General features: G+C 39.6%; 1 pseudogene; it reads left to right on the forward strand.

The window, feature by feature from the left end:
* Positions 1–512: 512 nt before the first annotated feature.
* Positions 513–16,823, forward strand: LOC101434518 (methylsterol monooxygenase 1 pseudogene; annotated as a pseudogene).
* The last annotated feature ends 260 nt before the right edge of the window (positions 16,824–17,083 follow it).

Here is a 17,083-nt window from a genome sequence, read left to right on the forward strand (position 1 = left end):
GTTGAACGGAATTCCAAAGTGATGAGTGATGTTGTATAGCCTCAGGAATGCGGCGAAGGAAGCGCTGCGATATGCTGGTCCATTGTCGGTTTTTAGGTCCCATGGGACTCCCATGAAGAGGATGGCTTGTCTGAGGGCCTGAATGCAGTGCTTGGCTGTTTCTCCTGGGAGGCAGGATATTTCTGCCCCGGTGTCAAGGATTCCCTCGAACCATTGGCCTTCAACCTCTAACTCCATTATTGGTTTCTTGGGTCCCAGTGGAACGGTCCACATTATGGCAGGGGGTGGTGGTGTGGGTGAGCGGCCTCTTGCTGGCGGGGCTGAGGCCTGCCCCCTCTCGCGTTTAAAGTCTGTCATTGGCTGTTGGCGGTGCGGCAGTCACGGGCCCAATGGTATCCTTTGCCACAGCGGGGACGCGGGGTGGGAGGCGCGCGTGGTCTGGCTCCTCCGGTGTCTCGAGGCGTGTTCGTGGATGGTCGTGGTCGGGCGGCATGAGGGCATTCGCGGGCAAAATGTCCGGTTTCTCTGCATTTGAAGCAGTCGGAGGAGAGGGACATGGCCGTGGCTATGGCCTGAGCCAGCGCAGTGGCCTGCAGGTCTATGTGGGAGCAGGCCAGGATCCAGTCATGTACTCCCCTTTCCTTCATTGGTAGGATGGCTTGTCGGCAGGCATTGGTGGCCCCTTCCAGAATGAGTTCCCGGGCAAGGGCTTGTTGCGCACGCTCGCCAGGGACCTTGCGCTTGCAGGCCTCCTGAACCCGGGATACGAAGTCGGCGAAGTCTTCATCTTTTCGTTGGACTAGCTTGGCAAGTGGCTCAGGTCTGGTGGCGGAGCAGCTGCGGAAAGCGCGGAAAGCCAGCTCGCGAAGTTGGAGCCAGAACTCGGGGGGGGCGTTGTGATATTGGCCAGATTGGCGAATTGGCCCGTGCCTGTGTAAGCTTCCGGGGGATGGGCATTGTGTGCCACTTGCTTTTCTGCCTCTGATGTAAAGTGAGCACGCCAGTCGATGAATTGGCCGGGGGTTAGAATGGCCTGAGCGAGGGAAACCCAGTCATACGGAACTGCGAGCTGAGTGCTAAGCTCCTCAAGCAAATGTTGGGCGTACGGGCTACCGAGGCCGTCCTCTTTAACAGCCTTGCGGAGGTTTTTTATTTCGTCGGCTGTAAAGGGGTACCAATCCTGCGGACGGTGCCGCGAGGGGGCGGCATTCAGCGGGTATAAGAGCGGCGTCTGATGCGCGGGGGCCTCTGCCCGCGGGGGCCAAGTACCCATGGGCCCTCTGGCGGATGAGGGATCCGCGGCGGGGGGTGCCCAGGGGGTGGGGCAAGAACGTGGCTCGTCCCAAGATGGCGGCGCCTCACAAGATGGTGGACTGCCCCAGGGGGTAGGCGGCTTGTAAGATGGCGGCCGCTCCTCTTCCGGTGGGGGCCAAGATGGCGCCGTGGCCGGAGGGGGCGGGTATAGGGGGAGGGACTTCCCTTTATCCTCCCAAGAAGAAGGCGGAAGTTCGCCATCTTGGGGCGAGGTAGGCATGTCCGGTTTGGGGGGGCAAGAGTCCAGGGCGTTGTTGAGGCGGCTGGACAAGGACTCGGTGTCGGAATCACTGTCTGACTGAGACCCCTCTCCCTTGCTCTTACCGCAGGTGCAGTGGAAAGCGTCCTGATTGACGGGGGTGCCCTGGAGGCACGAGCAAATGGCGATGAGTGTGGGGAGAAGGCTGGGGGGAAAACGCTTGTTCTCATACTCCATAGCCGCCGTGACGTGGTCAATGAGGTTAGTGTACATGTCCGGGTCCCACAGCTGGCAAGTGGAGAGCCAGGGGTTGAAAGGCAGCAAAAGGTCCCAGTACGTTTGGAGCTGCTTTACTGAGACATTCATATGATTGGTGTCTAAAAGGCCGGCAAGGGCCCTAACCTGAGGCGCCTGGCGGGAGGCCACCCATGGCGCCGATGGTGGGGCCTAGCGAAGACGGGGGTCCTTACCTTGCAGGCGAGGCGGATGGGGGTCCGGCCGGGAAGTTGTTGCCCCCACGTTGGACGCCAAATGTTGCAGTGTGGGCTCGCCCGGAGGGCCGCTGCAGGGGCGGTGTGGGCTCGGGCGGAGGGCTGCAACACACGGAGGGGCCTTCCGAGAAGGCGCTCCGGGGCCGGCAAGGTGCGGAGGACACGCGGTAGGAAGAAGACTACCGAGGAGACCAGGATCTGTGCGCAAGCCTGATTTATTCAGGAAGTACAGCAGTTAATATAGGGCGAAGACAGGGGAGGGGCAGGGGGCATGGCCGGGGGGCGGCAGACGGCTGATAGGTTCGTGCAGGGGTGCATCACTGGTTGCGGGCAGAAGACGGGGTAGCCAGGGTTCTCGGCGGCAGCAAGGCGGGGCTGTCATGGCGCGATGGTGGCCCTCGGGGGAGAGGCGGGGTTAGGCCACCGAGGGGGAAGTGGGTGCAGCTGGGCAGAGGGGCGGGCAGTACACCCGAACCCCAAGCAGAGGGCCTTAACGCCTGTTCCCGCCACCCGGGTCCGACTCGCACCGGCGCCTGGAGACGAGCCGACCCTTGCTTTCGCCGCGCTCCCACACAGTGCCACCCTACACAGAGTTTGCAATTATCACCATTATCTAATTTTAGAAAATTTTCATCACCCCAAAAGAAATCCTTTCTCTGCTAGAAGTCATTCCCATTCCCACCTCCTCTTAGTCCTTGGCATCCACTAATCCACTTCATATCTATATGGATTTGCCTAGTTGAGACCCTTAATGAATGAAATCATAGGATATGTGATCTTTTGCTATGTATGGATGCCAAAATATAAAACTGAAAAGAAGCCAGATGCAAAATAATTCCTACAGTATGATTCCCAGTACATAATTTTTAAAAAGTCAATACAAATCTATGGAGTTAAAAATAGATGACAGTGAGTTTTGGCCAGACATAGCAAATGGAAACTAGCAGGGGTAGGGCTTCTTAGTTGCTGGATTTATTTTATTATTACTGAGTTATGTTGAAGTTACAAGGGTGTATATTTGCTTTGTGATAAATCATCTGATGAGATATTAATGATTTGGTTTTTGGTGTGTGCATTGTATTTCAATACATGTGTTATAATACATTATCATTATTAGAACAAATAATAAAATTTGTTATAAGACTTTCACAATCTTAATATCATCTCCACTTCATGAACTATAAAGTCATTTTTGGACTCCAAACTCAGCTGTTTTAACTCAAAATCTAATGCTTACAAATCTAGTGTCTTGAAGATATACAACTGACTGCTCAAAGGCCATCAGAGCATAGCCTAGCACAGTTAATGTACAATTTCTTGGATCTGTCATTTATAATGGAGAAAAATGTATAACTCAGTTATGTTTTATAGGAGCAATTCATGAAACAATGTCATTTTCCAAATAAGCATATTACGAGAATATTGTGAAAATGGATAATGAGATTTTTCATGTTATATTTGTAATTGCCCTGGTTATTGTGAGCAACAAGTATACCATTCTTAACTAAAGTTAACTGGCATCTCATGTCACTAATTTCAGTATCTTTCTACATGTCTATAATGCAAACAAACTTATTAATACTATTCTTCCAAATTTTTCTTTTTTATAGCTTTCTTCCTCTATACAGCATCATTCAGAAAAACTTACTTTCTGTTGATAATTAAGAACTTTTTCCATAGCCATGGATGAGTATTGTTTTCACAAAGAGTCCAACCCATAATTCTAAAGATAGGGAACTCAGCAAATTCTATGAGAAAACAAATTCCATTTAAATAATCATTTATTAAAATTAATATTTTAATGCAGATAGTGTTTCCTTTTATATGTTCATTGATTTTCAAAACCTGATGACAATGCTGGGTTTTATTCTTACAACAAAAATATATTAAAGTTTAAAACAACTTGTTCATATTACCAAAAATTTTCAAAATGCTTTTAGTTTTGACTGCAAATTGACTCAAATTTTTATACCTTATAATTTTATTTCTCTTCTTATGTTAATGTTAACAGTGAAAACTGGGATTTATATCAGTTAGTAGTTAATCAGGTTAACAAGATTAACATAACAATGATTTTTAAAGGTTTCCAGAGACTGACATTTCTCCCTCTAAATGAACGATTTTTCTATGTTTTTTAGAGTTAGGGTTTTGTAAAGGAAATTAAGTCATTACCAATGAGGAGATAAAAGACATGAAGACCAAAATTTGTTTTCTGGGTCCCACACAGTTCTTTAACTAGATTAGTCTCACTTTTATCTATTTCTATACTGGTGGAATACCAAGGGCCCAGACTAGGTGGCATAGCCAAAGATTTCACTGCTACTCTCTGCTAAGTACAAGTATAAATACTGGAAATGAAGAAAGACATAAGCAAAAGACAACTCTGAAAGGGATAAGAGAAAGACAATATTATTTGGGACCCCAAGACTGGACAGAAAACAAACTGGCAGGGTACCTATATCCTCCAACCAACAAAGGAAAGAAACATAGGACTGGAATTTCCCAACCTCCAACCTGGTAACAGAAGTTAGCTTAGGTAAAGGCATTCCTTCTCTGAATTATAAAAGAATCATGGGGGAACAGATGTAGCTCGAGCAGTCGAGCACCTGCTTTCCATGTATAAAGTCCTGGGTTTGATTGGTGGTATCTCCTAAAAACAAAAACAAATTTGAAAAAACTCTTATCAACGAGCAAATGTTTCTCAGTGGTGGAACACCTGCTTCCCATGTACGGGGTCCTGAGTTCAATTGTTGAAGGTAACTCCTGAAAAAAAAAAGGATCCTGCAACACCACCAGGTGAACCCAGCACTGCTGGAGAGAGGCGTCTACCAAGAGATCTACCAACAGTAAGTAGGCGAAGGAAGAGCTGCTCTTCCCCCAGCAAAGAGTATCCATAAGAGCAATGCCACACACAGGAAGTCTTTTCAACCCCAAAGTCAGCAGACACACCTCCCCCACACAGACACCAAGCTCTAGTGGCACTAGCAAGGAGGATCTGGCAGGTGAGTTTATACTTATCTCACAATCAAACATTTACATTTTTTAGAAGTTAATACAGTTTGGAACAGCTCATAGCATTCATTTGAAATTGTCATGAGATACTCTTGAGACTGCAACTATGCAAAAGAATGACAATCCAAGTCCCAGTCTATGTTACAATAGATGGTACTAATAAAGCTAACTACTAAAATAGTTGGGAGATTATTTTTAATTATGCTATTTTTTAAAGCTGTAGTATTTAGGATCTTCTTCCATTACCCAGTAGGACATATAAACAGAAAATTATTACGTATATACAATATTTGTACAACACCATAAACCATCTTGACCTAATTTACATTTGTGGAATACTCCTCAAACAGCAAATACACATTCTTCAAATGCACACAGTTCATCCACATTTGGCGCCATAAAACAAACTTCAACAAATATTAAAAAATTGAACCATAAATACATTCTTTGATTATAATGGAGCATAATTAGAAATCAATTAAAAAAGTTATGGAGACTCTAAAGAATTCAAGAGATCAAAGAGAAAGTCACAAGGAAATTAGGAAAAATATTGAATATAATGATATGAAAATTTGTGGTATATATCTTAAGCAGTAGAGTTAAATTAAAATTTAATAAAAGTGAATATGTCTTCAGCTAATCATCTTAGTGTCCACTTTAAAAAATAGAAAGAGAAAATACATTTAAACTCAAACCAAGAAAGAAGAAATATGTGAATATATGAGCATAAATCATTGAAAATGGGAAACGATAAAGAAATGAAGCAAATTTTTTTTCCTTTGGAGGATCAATTAAGGTAATAAACCTCAGCCAGGCAGATCAAACAAAAAGAGAAGAAACAAATTTTTCACACAGAAATGAAAGAGGAGAAATATCTACAAAACTTACTTTTATAGAAATATTAATATATTATGAACAATTATATGCTAATGAACAGGAAATTTGGGTGATGAAAACCATTTCCTGGAAAGATACCTAAAATCACTCAAGAATTGATACTAGAAAATATGACCAGCAATATCAAGTGTTAATAAAGATGTGAAGCAATTGAATTTGTAAATGAGTTTAGAAGAGGAAAATGTAAGCACATGGAAAACAATATGCCAAGTTTTCTTTTTAAAATTTCTTCTAAAAACACACTTCACCTATAAGCCAGCAATTCCAATATAATTCCACAAAAATTGAAAACATATGTTCCTATAATTTCTTGTACAAAATTCATAAAAGCAAACTTCTGGAAGCAATTCAAATGGCATCAACAGGTGACTAGATAAACATGTTATGCAATGTGTACTCACTGTATTAATATACAAGAAAAAATGGTTGGTATATGCCTAAATTTGAAAAATATATATATACTATGTTGAATGAATAATTCCCATTACAAAAATAACTGACGGGTTGCAACTGTGGCATGGGAGGATCACTGGTGTTGGGTGTAGGTGATAGGGGAATGTGTGGGGAGGGTGTACTTGGAGCATACTTCTACGGAATATGAATGTGCTCATGTGGTCATGGGGTGTTGTCTCAGTGGGTGGAGACCCACACAATAACTGACAGAATATTGAATTTCTATCCCAAGGAGTCTCTATACATTCTCTAATAGAGTGGCAAAAATCTTTAGAATATATGGGCCATGCCTTGTGAAGGAGGACAGACCTATACGCTAGGCCCTTTGATATTGATGCTTGTACTTATGAACCTCATTCTTGTGAAATTGAAACTTAGCCTGGTTTTATATATTGCCTAAGAGTTACTTCCTGAAAGCCTCCCTGCTGCTCAAATGTTGCATCTGTCAAAGCCTAACTCAGCATATATGCTCATTACCTTCCCCGCCAGCACAGGACACGACTCCAGGGATGATCCTCCCTGGTGCCAATGGATTATTACTTAGCACACACTAGCAATGCATTTGGAAAAAGTCCATTATCAAAAGGGGGAAACTTTAAATACAAATGAATTTTTATGGCTAAGAGATTTCAAAGTGAGTTGGGAGATCATTCCAGAAGTTATACTTATGCACATCTCAGGAGGATCTCACTGACTGCCACAGTTATCAGTGTCTCAAGCAGGGGGCTTCTGTGGGTACTAAAGAAATCTAAACTCTATAGGCAGGAAAGACAATCCCAGGAATTCAGGACCCTGTCAGTGGGCTTTATATTGGAATATATGATAACCTATCCCCAAAACATATCAGAGTTGGACTCATTTATAATTTTCCTACACATGGTTCATCTGCCCCTTTTATATGAAACTATAATTAGAACTATACCAATGAAATGTGTCCCAGAGACTTAAACTGTCTAGCTGTTAATATGCCAGTTGAGCCTTGAATCTCAGCAGAGTTGTAGCTAATACCTATTCTCCAGTTCATCAGACCTGTCCAGTACAACTAACAAAAGGATGATAATGGACAATATCAACACCAAAAAAAGAAAGAAGGAAAAAACAGAGATTATCTGCAACTGCAAGCAAGTCAGTGCCATCCATCTGCCCCAGAGATCTAAGCCCCTTCTCAACTGGAAGCAGAATGGACATTACCACGTCAAAATCCTCAAGATAGAGGAATGGATAAGGGGGAATGTAACTATAGACTGAGGTAGACTTATTATTCTAGTAATGAAAGAACTTGTAACTTTGATATAAAGGCAGTGGTCAACAGATGTTCTAAATGGAGGGAGAGGGAAGAATTTGTATAATATGGGACATTTTGGGGACACTGGAATTGTTATGTATGACATTGCAATGATGGGTACAGGCTATTATACACTTTGTCAAAAGCTATAAAATGAACAGTACAAAGTAAAAACCATAATGTAAACTATAGATGATGGTTAGAAGCAATGCTTCAAAATATGTTCATCAATTGTAATAAATGGACCACATATATGAAAGATGCCATTAATGGGAAAAAGTGTAGGAGCAGTAGGGGTGGGGTATATATGAATTCCCTATATTTTCAATGTAACATTTATGTAATCTAAAGTTCCTTTAATTAAAAAAAGATAACTACAATGATATATCATTTCACACCTATTACAATGACCATTATTAAAAAGACAGAAAAGTAAGTGTTGGAGAAGATGTGGGGAGATAGAAATGCTTATTCACACTTGGTGGGAATATGAAATGGTACAGCCACTGTGGAAGACTGTTTTGCTATTCCTAAGGAAGTTGAATATAGACTTGCCACGTAACCCAACAATACCATTACTAGATATATACCCAGAAAATAGACATCTACACACTGATGTTCACAATGGCATTAACCACAATTGTCATAAGATGGAAATAACCCAGATGTCCATCAACCAATAAATGGATAAAGAAATTGTGGTGTGTACATACAATGTAATATTATGCACTGTTAAGAAATGAAGATGTGAAGCATATGACAACATGGATGAAACTGGAGGACATTATGGTGGGCCAAAATAGTCTATTCAAAAAATGGTGCTGGAAGAAATGGTTAGCAATGTCAAAAAGAAAAAAGAGGACCCTTATCTCACACCTTATACAAAAATTAACTCAAAATGGATCACAATCCTAAACATAAAAAGCAACAACAATAAAACCTCCTAGAATAAAATGTAGAAAAACATCTTCAAGATCTTGTGGTAAATGGTAGCTTTTTAAACTTTACATCCAAAGCATGAACAAAAAGAGAAAAAATAAATAAATGGGACCTCATCAAAATTAAACTCCTTTGCACCTAAAAGGAATTTGTCAAAAGAGTGAAATGGAAACCAAATCAATGGAAGAAAATATTTTACAATCACATATCTGATAAAAGGTATATGCATGACATATAAACAGATCACACAACTCAACAATAAAAAGACAAACCATGCAATTAAGAAAAAAGGACAGAAAGTTTTAAAAAAATAATTTTTACTGCTATTCATTGATCACAGGTTTGAAACCTCAAATAGTGACCATTTATGAAAACACATCACTCATTCTTTATTAGATAATTTTCCTAACAAACTCTTGTCACTTAATGGAGACAAGTAGAGAATGTGTAATCTGCAAAAAGAGAAAATCTTTTAGATTCATTACTTCCCTTTGCTGTGAAAGTCACAGACACATGGTTAGGGGCCATCTTCCTGCACTCTCCTTCCCCCACCACCTATTCAATTTGTGTGCAGATGTTTCAGTCTGTTTTCATTCCATAGCCCCGGTGGTAGTGTTAGTTATGAAGAAAAGGCCCAACTATACCTTGAACCTGGAAACAAGGAACAAGCATCTCCAAATGCTTATGAGGGCCAGAACTCTTAGTGTCAGAATTCCCCCTCTAGGGATCTTATAAATAGAGTACAGACTTGTCTCTTCCCTCAGGTATAAAGTAGGGTGTGCCTTCCACCGGCCCTGACAAACCACAGTGGCATCTCTTCCCCGGCTCTTTTGGATCCTTTGTATTGTGTAAGTAATAAACTGGTCATTTGCTGAAGCTGTCTGTTGTACCAGAACCTGTATTCTCACAGTAATGCACCACATACCAATTCCCACTACATTTATAAAATGCTCATATAAGAAGAGCAGAATTATCTCCTCTTAAGACAGAAGGGCTATGGCAGTTTGAAATTATTTTCAAAAATCCAAAAAAGAAATATTATGTTTGTAATCCAATCTATTACTCTGGGTGTGATATCCTTTGATTGCATTAAATTTAGTTTGTGGCCCTTTGATTAGATTACATGGTAAGATCAATTTAGGGCTTTTGATTGGAGTACATCAGTGAGGTGTGACACAGGTTAAGTCTCCTCCCACTTGCAGCATCTTATATAAATTGAAACATACAGACAGACACACAGAGGAAATGGATGCCAGCGTATTTGATTCTGCAATGTGTGAGAGAGAGGACTGCAGGAAAACAGAATCCCCCAAGAGGCTGAGAGTGTCTGGGCCAACAGAGCAGCTCAAGAGGAGACAGTAAGACCTCAGCAGAGATCGGCAGCCATCTTGCTTCACCACATGTCTACAATACAAGAATCCAAGTAGGTGATTTTGGTGAGAAACCACTTCTTTCTGTGCCCTGATTTGGACTTTTTATCCTTGGAAATGTAAGCTTTTACCACATATAAATCTCCTTAATAAAAGCCAAAACATTTCTGGTACTTTGAATTGGCACAACTTTGGCAAACTAAAATTGGCTTTCTGATCCATATTTATCTGACACAGATTCCTTATGTTATCTCATAGATTCACTTAACAGGAATTATTTTGACTGTATGATCACCACTACTAATATTAATTTAAGAAAGATAATTGCCAGAATCTCAGGGATGAATTTCCATTGTAACAACAGAAAGTCTGTAGGGATTAAATAGGGAAAATATGAAAGGTTTAAAGCAAATAACTGAATTTTATGACTACATATATGAGAACAGACTCTCAGAAAAAGTCAGGTGATCAAAACAGTACCCAAAATGATTGAAATCATTGTCTCAGAATACAAAGTTGGTTTGTTTGGTTATAGTACTTAATGAGCTATTTGAGACTACATATTTTAATAATAACCTCTACAATAATAGCCTCCAGAACTCTTATAACAGTACATATGGGAAGATGGCTTTGGGCTCAACTCAATCACAAATTAAAAAAAAAATGGAGGAAGGGCAAAAAGCTGACTAAGGAGATGCTTTGGGCATTCATAGTCCAGGAGAGTGCTGTGCACGCTCCAGAAGGGTAAGCAATAGAGAGCAAAGAACCCAAGATAGAAAACCGTGAATTACTATTCCCCATGGCTGGGAATGACATCCATCCCCCACCCTCAAGGCAAAAATCCTGGATAAAGCCCATGGTTCACAGCAGCCAAATGAGATGGGAAAAGATATCTTCCTCCCTAGAAAGAGGGAGGGTGTGGGAGGACAGAAAATGATTTTCCTTCATGAATTTCACCCATAGAGTTGGCTTTGAATTCCAGCTCTGGCCAGAGTAGAATCATGGGCAAGTGGAGGTTAAAAAAGACCCCTCTGTGGAAACATTCGCCAACAAGTGCCATCTGTTGGCTGGCTGAGAAACTGCAAGGAGAAAATAAAAGCACGCTTTTTGGAGTCTTTTGTCTGAGATGATTTGGATCAGATATGCACCCCATTGGTGAATCCCTGACCCAATTTTGATACTTACACTGGGCAATTTTAGAATAAGTTGAACCAAAAATCAAAGAAGAGCCATGAAACAAAACCAGTAGGCAAGAGACAGAAACTGACCGTCAGAATAAATTCAACAACATACTCAGATGCCTAGACATCAGCAAAAATTTACAAGCCATACTAAGAAACAGGAAGAGATGGCCCTGCCAAAGGAAAAAACCAGAAATCCTAATGAGACACAAGATTTAAGACAATTAATCAATGAAAATCACATGAATCTCTTATATCAATTCAAAGTGTTGAAGAAAAATATGTGTAAATTGATACAAGATATTAAGAACACCATGGGTTAGTATAAAGAACAATACTAAAGCCTACAAAGAAAAGTAACAGGACTTATGGGAATAAAACATATGATGGGTGAAATTAAAAATAAAATAGAGGCAAATAACCTTAGATTTGAACTGGTGGAAGACCGAATTAGTGATTTGCAGGATCGAGCACCTGAACTTGAAAAGACAAGAGAATAGAAAGGAAAAAGAATGGAAAAATGGAATAGCATCTCAGGGAATTGAATGGCAATGTGAAACAGAAAAACATATATGTTATCAGCGTCCTAGAAGAAGAGAACAGAAAAGGGTCAGAAAGAATATTTAAGGAAATAATGACTGGAAACTTCCCAAAGCTTATGGAAATAATAAATATCAATATCCAAGAAAGACAACATCCCCCAAACAGAATAAATCTGAATAGACCTATTCTGAGAAAACTAGTATTCAGAATGAAAAATACCAGAGAAAAAGAAAGGATCTGAAAGCAGCACAAGAAAAGCAATGCATCACTTACAAGGGATCGTCAATAAGACTAACTTCCAATCTCTCAACAGAAACAATGGAGGTGAGAATGCAAATGGCATATTAAGGTACTGGAAGAGAAAAACTGCTAGCCAAGAATTTTTTATCTGGCAAAACTGTCCTTCAAAAATGAGGGTGAGTTTAAAGTCTTTACAGACAAACAAAAACTGAGCAAGTACATTACCAAAAGACCAGATATACAAGAGATAATAAAGGCAATGCTTCAGTCAGAAAGCAAAAGATAGAGGCAATAGACTTGGAGAAAAGTGTAGAATAGAAGATTATTAGTAAAGGAAACTGAAAGGTAAGAAGAGAGACCTAGTAAGATATAGCCGTGGTAAGTCAAATAATAAAATGGACAAAGCAAGAAATGCCTTTATAGAAACAACACTGAATGTTAATGGATTGAACTCCCCAATCAAAGACATAGACTGACAGAACTGATTAAAAAAATAACACTATCTATATGCCTTCTATGAAAGACTTACTTCGGATAATAGGACACAACCAGGTTAAAAGTGAAGGGTTGGGAAAAGATATTACATGCACTTCATGGAAGATCTGGAGTAAGGTACTAGTATCAGATAAAATAGATTTTAAATACAAAACTGTGATAAGGGATGAATCAGGTCATTATATATTAATAAGTGGTACAATTCAACAAGAAGAAATAACTATAATAAATATTTATGCACCCAAGAAACATGAGGCACACATTGGCAAACTGAAGGGAGAAATAGATGTCTCTCCAATAATAGTGGGAGACTTCAGTGCACCACTCTCAGTACTAGATAGAACATCTGTACAGAGGAAAGATAAGGAAACAGAAAGCTTGAATAATATAATAAATGAGCTAGATCTAGCAGACATTTATATAACATTATACTCCAAAACAGCAGGATCTACACTCTTTTAAAGCACTCATGGATCCTTCTCCAAGATAGACCACATGTTGGGTCACAAGACAGGCCCCAATAAATTTAAAAAGATTGAAATTATAAAGAGCACTTTCTGTGATCATAATAAAATGAAGTTGGAAAACAATAACATATGGAAAAATGGAAATTTTGTTAATATATGAAGATTTATCAAAACAGTCTTAAATAATTAGTGGGTGAAAGAAGAAACTGCATGAGAAATCAATAAATATCTCAAGAAGAATGAAAAGGTGAAGACAACATAACAAAACCTATGGTAGACCACAGAGGCAGTGCTGACAGGGAAACTTACAGCCCTCAATGCTTACATTAAAAAAAAAGGAGGGCAAAAATTGCAGATCTAATTGCAAATCTGGAGGCACACACACACACACACACAAAAATAGCAAACTTTCCCAAACCAAGCCAAAGGAAAGAAACAATAAAGATCAGAGCAAAAATAAAAGAAATTGAGAATAACAACAGTAACAAAAAATGATAGAGAGAATCAACAAAACCAAAAGTTGGTTTTTGAAGAAGATCAACAAAATCAAACCCTTAACTAGACTGATAAGAAGAAAAGAGAGAAGATGCATATAAATAAAATCAGAAAAGGTATGGGGACACTGCAACCAACTCCACAAAATAAAGACATCGTATGTGGATATTATGAAGAGCTGTATGCCAAGAAAGTACACAATGTAGGCAAAATAGAAAAGTTCCCAGAAACACACTGTAGCAGTCTGAGATTATTTGTGAATCCCAAAGAGAGAAAAATTATGTTTCTAAACTAATCTATTCCTCTGGGTGTGATATCCTTTGATTGCATTAAATTCAGCTGAGGCTTCTTTGATTGGATTATCTGTTAATATTGAGTTAGGGTTTTTTTATTTGACTGCCTCAGTGGGTATAACTTAGGTTGAGTCCCACCCCCTTGCTGGGCCTGATATAATCAGACAATACTCAAGAAGACATGAAAGAGAGAGCTTTGTCATTTTTTATCCTTCCATATGATAGAATGGAAAGGCTCAAACAACTAAAGCTCCATGGAAAGATGAATGATTTTTCCTGACAGCTTAGAGCTGAGGTTGGGAAGAGACCAAGACTGATATAGGAGTTCCAGAATGAAGCAAGCCCTAAGCCAAGGGAGAGAAGAATTCACCTAAGTACTAAGCCTAAAGAGGAAGAGTAAGCCAAGAGGGGAAGGCAGACACCAGCCAGAGATGAGTGACCAACTTCTTCAACAAGTGGCAACTGACTTTCATGAGAAAGCAACCTTGAATTGTGCTTCTTACAGCCATGTAGCTGTAAACTTTTATCTCTAAAAAATACCATTTATAAAAGCCAACAGATATCTGATAGCTTGCATCAACAACCCTTTACTGAACTACTATGCACATGGCCAACCTGTGATACTAGAAAAATTAGAAGACCTCAACAAATGAGGAAACTGAAACAATCATCAAAAACTTCCCAAAAATGAAAATCCAAGGATGAGATGGCTTCACAGATTGATTCTAACAATCATTTGAAGATGATCTAATAGCAGTCTTGCTCAAGTTCTCCCAAAAAATTGAACAGGAAAGAATGCTACCAAACTCAATCTGTGAAGCCAATATCACCATAATATGAAAGCAGATAAAGATACTAAGGGAAAAAAAATTACAGATTTTCTAATAGACACAAAAGTCCTCACCAAAATACCTACAAACTAAGTCCAAAAGCACATTAAAAGACTCACATACTACACTCAAGTGGTTTTATGCCAGGAATACACAAGTGGTTCAACACAAGAAAAAAAAATTAGTTTAATAAACCACATTAATAAATTGAAAAAGAAAAATTACATGACTCAATTGACACAAAAAAGTTATATGACAAAATACAGAATCCTTTCTTGATGAAAACCGTCCAAAAGATAGGATTAGAAAGAAGCTTTCTCAACATGGTAAAGCACATATATGAAGAACCCAAAATTATACAAATGGTGAAAGACTGAAAACATTCCCACTGAGATCAGGAACAAGACAAGGATGCCCACTGTCACCACTCTTATTCAGTATTGAGTTATTTCTTGTCTATAGCAATTAGACAAGAAAAAGAAATAATAAGACACCGAATTATTAAAGGAAGAAGTAAAATTTTACTATTCTCAGATAAAATGATACAAATTCTAGAGAATCCTAAAAAATCTGCAACAAAGCTTGTAGAACCAATACACAAGTTCAGCAAAGTGGCAGAATACAAAATTTATACTCAAAAATCAATAGTGCTTCCATACATTACAGATGCGCAATCTGAGAAGGAAGTCAGAAAAAAAATTCCATTTAGAAGACTGACTAAAAGAATAAAATATTTGGAAATAAACTTAACCCAGGACATAAAGACCCTGTATTCAGAAAACTACAAAACATTACTAAGAGAAGCCAATATGAATGGAAGGATACTCCATGTTCATAGACAGGAAGACCAATTATTGTTAATACATCAAATCTACCCAAACTGATTTACAGATTCAACACAATCTAAAAAAATGGCCAACTGCCTTTTTTGAAGAAATTGGAAATCCATCTATCAAATTATTTGGAGTGGTAAGGGGTCCTGAATAACCAAAAATGTCTTTTAAAAAGAACGATGTTGGAAGACTTTCACTTCCTGACTTTAAAGCATATTACTTAGCTACAGTGGTAAAAACTGCATGGTACACAGAGATAGAGAGATTGGCCAATGGAACTGAATGAAGAACTCAGAAATAGAGCCTCACGTCTATGTTCAAGTGATTTTTGACAAGACTGTCAAGCCCTTCCAACTGCACCAGAATAGTCTGTTCAACAAATGGTCCTGTGAGAACTGGATATCCATATCCAAAAGAAATATCTCACAGCTTACACAAAAAATAACTCAAAATGGATCAAGGACCTAAATATAAAAAATAACAACCATAAAACTACCAGAAGAAAATATAGGAAAATATCTTCAAGATCTTGTGGTAGGTGGTGGGTTCTTAAACCTTACACCCAAAGCAAAAGCAACAAAAGAAAATATAGATAAATGGGACCTCCTCAAAATTAAACACTCTGACCAGGGGAGGCAGGTTCCAAGACCCTAGCACTTGGGGCTGCAGTGTTCCAACAAAGGTCCAGGAGCATAAAACTATCTAAAGAGATTTGAAAAATGGCAACAAACTTAACTGTCAGCATCTTTAGTTGAAAATATTTGGCTGTGGAATATGTCAATTCATTTATCCCTAAGAATCCGCTGCAAGAACTATTTAAATATGCTTGGAAGTATATGGTGAGTAATTATACAAAGTTTCAGATCGTGATATTGGGATCCATTAGACAGCTCATGAGGCCCCATGTTTCTTGTTCTCTTTACCTGGATTTTTGAAAAAGGGCAAAATTGGAAACATGGGAAGGCTAATGGAAATGTTTTAAATCTCTTTCTTTAATCACTTTCTTATCCAGCTGCCTTTGATTTGTGAAACCTATTATTTGACAGAGTATGTCAGTGTTCCTTATCATTGGGAAAGAATGCCATATAGTATTTGATTCTGGCAAGATGTGTTTGCTGTGCAGTGATTGAGGACACCTGGCACTGTTTCCTGCATGGGCTCTTATACCACACAAGTATATATTTAAGTATATTCATAAAATTCATCATGAGTTAGAGGCTCCATTTGGAATGAGATCACATCCTCTGAAAACCCTAATTCTTGGAAGTGGATTTTTCACTGGACTCATGCTTTTGTGTGACCATGTAATATTATACTTCTTTAGGCATGGATAACCATGTAGTTGATAAAAACTGTTGTTGTCCATAGTGCTTATGATACTCCTCTCAACCCTTTAAATCTCATCCCATTCTATGCTGTTTCTTGGCGTCATGAGTTTTACCACATGATCTTCATTAGAAACTATGGTTCAACATTTAATTTGTGAGACAGAAGTTTTGGATGGACTCTACATTTATTCCACATGGGAGGTCCGCGGTTCAAACCCCAGGCCTCCTTGACCCGTGTGGAGCTGGCCCACGCTCAGTGCTGATGCACGCAAGGTATGTCCTGCCATGCAGGGGTGTCCCCCGCGTAGGGGAGTCCCACGCACAAGGAGTGCACCCCATAAGGAAAGCCACCCAGCACGAGAGAAAGTGCAGCCTGCCCAGGAATGGCGCCACCCACACTTCCCATGCCGCTGATGGC

Source organism: Dasypus novemcinctus, chromosome 20 (genome assembly GCF_030445035.2).
Source record: "Dasypus novemcinctus isolate mDasNov1 chromosome 20, mDasNov1.1.hap2, whole genome shotgun sequence".
In the NCBI taxonomy this organism is placed as follows: Eukaryota; Metazoa; Chordata; class Mammalia; order Cingulata; family Dasypodidae; genus Dasypus; species Dasypus novemcinctus.